Source organism: Camarhynchus parvulus, chromosome 11 (assembly GCF_901933205.1).
Source record: "Camarhynchus parvulus chromosome 11, STF_HiC, whole genome shotgun sequence".
NCBI lineage: Eukaryota > Metazoa > Chordata > Aves > Passeriformes > Thraupidae > Camarhynchus > Camarhynchus parvulus.
In genome coordinates, this window is record NC_044581.1 from 20,407,787 (window position 1) to 20,415,229 (window position 7,443).

Genomic DNA, 7,443 nt, shown 5'->3' on the forward strand with positions numbered 1-7,443 from the left:
TATATTTATATTTTGTATTATTTTTTATATTATATTCTATATTATATTTTATGAAATTATATACTAAAACTATACTAAACCATAGAGAAAAAGATACAGACAGAAGGCTAGAAAAGAATGAATAATAAAAACCTGTGACAGATCAGAGTCTGACACAGCTGGACTGGGATTGGTCATTAAGTAAAAACAATTCACATGGAACCAATCAAAAATGCACCTGCCACATTCCAAAGCAGCAAAACACAGGGAGAAGTGATCAGATAATATTGTTTACATTTCTTTTCTGAGGCTTCTCAGGAGAAAAAATCCTGGCGAAGGGATTTTTCAGAAGATATCCTGGTGACCAGAGTCTGCTCCTGGCTGACCACAAGTGCCCCTGAGAGAGGAGCACAAGCAGCTGCTGGGCCACAGCACTCAGCCAAGGCCCAGGTGTCTGCTGCTCTAAGATATTGGAACCTGGGGCTTCTTGCTCAAAGGAGTTTTTGTTTCAGGAGATTGCTCTACCATGGCAGCTAAATCCCAGTCATGAATGAAAACATTCACCAGTTCCTCTCGTGTCAGGTATTTTTTTCCCTCCCTAACATGTCCCATGCTAATTATAGAATTATCTGAAGGGCTTTCTCAGTGAAAAGGACTGTAAAACACAGTTCAGTTTTGCAATTACATTTCCTCTTTCTATCCTGTGAGGCTAAAGAGTAACTGATTTCCTTCTAACATACTAGTTTTTTGATAAATTCACGATGTTTCCTAATCTCTGACTAACTTCCAACTGATGAGTAAGCTGCTGTAAAATAGGTAACAAAATATCATGATGAACAACTTTTCAACAAAAACAGGAGGGAGAAAGGCAGAGAAACAGAGTATATGAAACACCTCAGTTTTGCTGTGATTCATAGGAATACCAGGCCAAGTTATGGGCTAATTTTAACTACAAGAATACTTTTAATAATTTTTGATGACTTCTAACATATTTCAAAGTCTTAATGTTTCAAAACCCCCTGACTAACATTTTGGGAATTAAATGTTCTTGCTTTTATTTGAAAATATTTTACCAAGGGGAGAAAAGAATGTTTAAAAATATAAAGAGTCAATGTCTGAATGCCACTCAAATGATTTTTAATTTGGCAATTTGCAAAACATAACCACTTTTAGGTTGTCACAGATTTGGGATGCTTGCTTTCAGCATTTTTGATATTTTCAGAAAGAGAATATTGATTTCTAGGCAGGAAGTTGGCACCTGAATTTTGGGAACCAGTGATGCACACAAGCCAGCTATGGGGTGGTCTGCATGCTCATTTCATTACTAAATTCTGTCTTTCAGAGTCTTCCCAGTAGCAGTATCCAATAAAGAACATTTCATCCTATTTTTCCTTGGAATTGTTGAGTATCCAAGGACAAAAAGTGCTGCAGGAGGTGTGAGGCAGGTCCCTGTGCTGGGCTGCTCTGCATGGCTCCTGCTCCATTGGGGATCAGATCAACTGCAGGCAGTAAAAACTCTTCCAGGCAAATCAGAGACCCCACTGTGCCCACACTGATGGTCCCATTGTTCCTCACAGTGGCAGCCAGTCTGATGCCCCAGGAAATGGTACAGATGTGATCCAAGTCCTATAAACTCTTCAGAGCATGAAAGGTAAATCTGACCTGTCCCAAAAGAGTTTGACCTGGTGGAAAGAAGCTGGTGGACATACATATATTTCTGCCCTGAGATTATTTCAGTTCATCCTCTGCTGTGTGAGATGTGGAGCAGGGATAGACCCAGTGCAGAAACAGCTGAACCCTGAAGGATTCAGCTGGAATTGCGTGTGAGTTCGAGAAATAATTTATGAGAATTATGGGTAGCAATGGCCAATTAAGTGAAAGGGAGGGCAAAAAGACCATTATCATAAGCCCTGCACTGGGAAGGAACAAATATTCTCAGTAGACTGACAACAGCATTGCCTTGCAGTGCAGCATCCTCACTGACCCTGTCAGCCTGTTCCTGGTGAAATGGGACCCAACAGCCAGTGGTTTCTGGTGGCTGTGTTTGCAGCATTGACTAAACTAGGTTTGACAAACACTCATTAATCCCACAACTGCCTCCTGTGACAGATCAGGGCATGCCCTGATTTGACTTCCATTTGCTGTTGGAGATCACACACTGAGTCAGACACAAGTGGAATCCAGGAATCCTGCTTCTATCTCCTGTGTTACCCACCCAGAACTCCAGCTGGCAATGATTTCATCAATCATTTCAGCGTTTAGGGGGTGCCAGGCACCAGGCTGAGGTTCCAGGAGGAATAGTTACCTCAGTGCTTATAAAAGCAGGATGAACTGCATTCCCTGAGCGTGGCTGTGGGTGCACACACAGACTTCTTCAAGAAACTTCTCATCAGATGACAGCCTCAGTCCTAAACAAAGCAGACAGGCAGCTCTCTGCTGCACTGAGCATGGCTTGTTTCCTTAGAAAACTCTGTAGAGATACTTCAATAAATCCATTTAGATGTTTTCAATAAATCTGCATTTTTCCAGACTTTTCCAAATACTGCCCAGGTAGAAGCCATCACAAAAACTGCACAGGGGGGTGCAATTAAAGACTGTAATTCTATTCAGGTACACTGAGGACTTAAAACTGTGCAGGTAAACACAATTATGGCATTTGTTGTCTGCTTTGTGTTTGACCTTGTAACCTAAATAATGACCTCTTGCAAGCACAGATTTGATCAGCTTCTGTGTTTCCAAAGTCTTAGGGATAAATTCCATCTTTCAAAATATATAAACTGCTTTCTATCACCTTAAAATAGACAGTGGTTCTGCCAGAGAGATGTGAAAAACAGATTATCAGTTGGACCCTGTGGGGTTACTACCAATGCATCATTGTTTTAGAATTGATTAATCAGGAAAGGAAGGTTAGGGGTAGTTTTATAACAAGTGGTAGTTTTCTTCCTTTCTTATAAGGGTATGCTATAGGAAGCAATAGACCACAGAAAATGGCTACCCCCTTTGATTTTACTGCAGATCTGGCCACAGGAAATGTTGCACTTTTGGATCAAGTAGGATAAACAGCAAGGACTTCCTCTTTTGTGAAATCATCTTTAAGCAGCACCTCTCCCCAGGAAAATAGGTTTTCCACTTTACATAATGTTGCAGCAGCAGTGGTTTGTTCCTAAGTTTTTTCTGGGTAGGTTATGAACTTTACAGCTCTGACCACAGATCAGTTATTTATCATAACAGGAAAGATGAGACCAAAGATATTTCCTAACCTTCTCTTTGCAGATCAGAGAGAAGTAAGGCAACAAACATTAATGCTTCACAATCAACTGACAAAGATGATACAGAAACATGAATTCGTCTCTTCTAATCATATTTGGTTGAATTAATCTGTAATTTTAAACAGCAAGGAGCAAATCAACACACAGTTTCACTCAAATCTCTTCTCCAACGGAACATGATCAATCTTTCAAAAGTAGATATGCTGGTACAAAAAGAAAGCTTTTGTTTAGAGACAAACTAAGGAAGGCAGTAGACAAATACCCCTCTTTGGGAGAATACTCCTCTGTTTGGTATCTGTAACAGGTGTTCCCATGTGTCCTGGCAGTATGTAGAAAATGAAAAATGTCTTTGAAGTGCTGTTGGAGACAAAAAGTTTTTCCTCATCTAATACATTGGCCCCTCAAGAATTGCCCCTCAACATCAGTGAGCCTGCAAACACTGAAATCCAGTGGCAGATACAGCACATTTTGTATGCTGCCACAGAAAATTAATAACTGTAGGAAAGTGTGTTCCTGCTTTATAGTGCCATATGACAAGTTGCACATAGCTGGGATTGCTCAAGTTTCTGTACCACAAACCTGAAGTGCAGAGTATTTCATCCAGGACCAGATTGCAGAATTAACCACAGGCCTGCAATGCGCCGTGCAGAGCTGTGCTCCTGCAGGGGAGGTGGGACAGACACCAACCTCTGCAGAGCCAAGTCACAGCAGCCACCAGCATTGCTTGCCAGTTAAAGATTTAACAAATGAGGGATTGGTCACAAGTACTTAAGTTTTTACACCAGGCACCTTGGAGGAGTGGTGTTGAGTCCCCCTTCAGACACCACTCCATGTTGTCACACTCATCCCTGGAGCACACATTGCTCCAGGTCATGAAGAAAACCTGGAGCAAGCTCCTTCACTCCACACTTGCCAGTGAAAGTGTCTGTTCCTGTTGTGTTTGTCCTGTGTCTAGGTAGCATTTTGCTACCAGTCCTGGAGAGTTTGGGGTCATGCTGTCAGCTTGCTTTTCCAGCTGGCACTGTGTGCATGTGCCCTCAGCCTGGTTTAACAGGTTGCTTCTGGCATGTTCCTCAAGTATGGTGGTCACGACAGAATTGATAAAAAAAGGAAAATCAGCTGCGGTCCTTTGCAGCTCAGGAGACTGCTTTGGGAAGATCTTCCCTACTCAGATGTCAGAAATGCATTCAGAAAGGACACAAAGGAGGTGAACATCACTGGTCACACTACAGAAGACACATATGACCAAAAGGCTGAAGTCACGAGCATCTCTCATCACTCTGGCATTGGCTTCAGTAAACTCTGGATCAGATTCCATATGAATTGGTTTTGTCTTGTTTTGCCATCAGTTGGACACTTCCTAGTTCACATGGGCCTGAACACACAAACAGGAGTGAGCATGTTGGAACTGCAAACTGTACAAAGAAATCCTGCAAGCCTGAATTTGCTGAGGCTTGCCTCAGAAAGAAATGTGGGTGATCTACAGTTTATGGGGCGTAAACCACAGGCTGCTGGCTGTAAAGAACACACTGCTACTTCTCCATGCCTTTGCATCAGACAACACAGAGATATTGAAACACTATCTTGACTTTAATTCAAAACAATGCCCTACTCAACAAAAGGTTTCCCACTGTTTCCTTGCTGGAAACAACATCAAGAGAATACATGCAATTAGCAGCTAAAAAAACATTGAGTAGCTCCCAGCCACCTCACCAGCATATCTCAAGTAAGATTAACACTTCCAGATTGACAAGTATGGTCTTTATGTGCCTGCTACTGGATTTAGTGCTTTGTTCCTGCAGCCAAAGCCTTAAAGGCTGTGGCCATCCCGCTGTGCTTAGAAAATCCTTTTTAAGATAGATAGATAGATAGATAGATAGATAGATAGATAGATAGATAATAAATTTAAACACCTTTGCTACTGAAATTACTGAATTTTCTCTGAATGCAAGCCTGGCTGTCATGCAAATATACAAAATTTAGTCAGTTTGATTCTTTAACAGAAATTCTACTTTGTCTGGTGTCCCGGACAGGGTAAGTTTTTGTGTTAATTTTTGCAGTAGCTGGGAGGGGGCATGTCCAGGACTCAGAGGTTATTCTACACCACCTCACATCATTTCCAGGGATGGGAGAAGGAGTCTCTTCCAGGAAAAGGGGGCTCCTTACAGTGAGTAAGCATGGCAGACAGAGCAGGAGGGCAACACTGATCCCAAGGCAGAGAAAAGGTGGGATCACTCTGGTCCCAAGGCAGAGGGAACTAAGGTGTGTTGTTGGGGTTTTCCAAAGTGAGCAATAATGTTTCTTTTCTTGTACCCTCTGTCAATAATATTGTTTGTTACTGTTTGTTATCTTATCTAATTGCTGTTTCCAGTAAATTGTTTTTATCCCAACCTGTCATCTTTACTTTTTGTGCCTCCAATTCTCTTCTCTATCCCACCACAAGGGAGAGGGGGAAAGGGGAGGAGCAAGCAAGCAGCAGCGTGGTTTGAGTCTCAGTGGGAGCACTAAATTGGGGAGTGCCATTCCTAAACAATGACATCTGCTATAGAAAATTTGATGGATACCCTTTTTGAAACAAGACCCTTCTGTTTAAGCAGAAATGGCATTTATAATAAATACAGTACTGGTGGAAGAAAGACAAATCTATTGTCTGAGAAGAACAAGCTATTTAAATTCCACAGTGATGGAAAAATTGAAGGGAAAGAGATGGCTGAGGGGCTTTGTGAGTCTCACAATGCTTCGAGTGCTGCAATGAGACCAGAAAATAATAGTGATCAGCTTTAGAGATTGTGTCTGTTTCAAACACACATCATTTCAAACAATGATGACAACTCATCCAGTCTCATTTTCGTACTGTTGCTGTTATGGAAACTTTCTCTGTCCTCATCAGCTCGATTATGTGTCCTTACAGCAGTAATGAATCACAGATGACACTTCCGGGACTCAGCCTCTTTTGAAGGCATTTGCTTCCTTCATAAGCTCTTTGGTCAAGTCTAAAATCTTATTTTCAGAGGCTGAGTGAACAGTAGAAAGTGATTCTGAGGATTCATTGAGAAGCACTAGAAAACAGCAATGACTTTTTATGCACTGGTATTTCTATCACTGACATCTTTCTAAACAATGCCTTTAAGTTTTAGAGATGCAGTCAGACATATAAAAATGACAATAAATACAAACAAATAAAATAAATTAAGATTCCTTTGTCTGATATCTTGAGTGCCTGTTATCTCCTTTGCTGGGACTAAGCTTTTACCCCTCCTGATGAAAATTTGCTATAGGTACTCCTAAGGGCAAGAAGGATTTCTCCTGGTGGTTTGAGGTACTCTTAGGCACTTGATCATTTAATCAGCTTTGGAAGATTCACATTTCTGGAGCTGCAGACTCCAGAAGAAGCAGCAGCCTGCCTGTGCCAGCTCACACAGAAATGCTGGGTTCTCACTACAGCTCTCACCTCTGCTGGCTAAAATCAGGAAACTTAAAATTCCCAACACACCCTCCCGGCCAAAACTACAGTGGGATGGTGTGGGGGTACCAGCTGTGGGTTTCTCTGGGGCTGGATTGAAGGCACTTGGGGTAGTTCATGTTCACACTCAGGTGTTCATTATTTCTTATCAGTTAAACAGTCTCATTAATGTGAGCTCAGCAGTTTTTCATTAGAAGGCACAAAATGGCCAACAATCTCTTGTTGCAAGGTCTTTTAAGACTAAACTGTCCAATTAAGAACTGACACCTGGATTATTTTCCCTTTTAACCCAATAACTGATCCCACAGAGCTGCAATGGGGACTTTTCTGCCCAATTACAAAATGCCACCCAAACCCATGGAGAAGGAGGAAGAGGAAGCACGAAGAAGAAACCCAGGACAACACCCTGTGCCCTCCATCTTGCTTCCATCCACAACACACTAAAAATCCCAAACCTAAATTTCTCACCAAGTGATACACCTACACTGCTCTCTATAATCTATTCCACACTTTTGTGGATTCCAGTCTGTCTTGAAGTCTGGGAAACTTTCTCCATGAGTGAGGGTCAGAGTCAGTGCTGCCCTGGGGGTCAGGGCACCCCAGAGCAGACACAGAAATATTCCCTGTGTGCCCTGGGTTTGCACAGGATGGGATGGCAAGCAAGGCAAGCAGTTTGCACTGCAAAGGGACAGCTCTGAGCAGCTCAAGCACATTTTGTAGTTTGACTCCAGT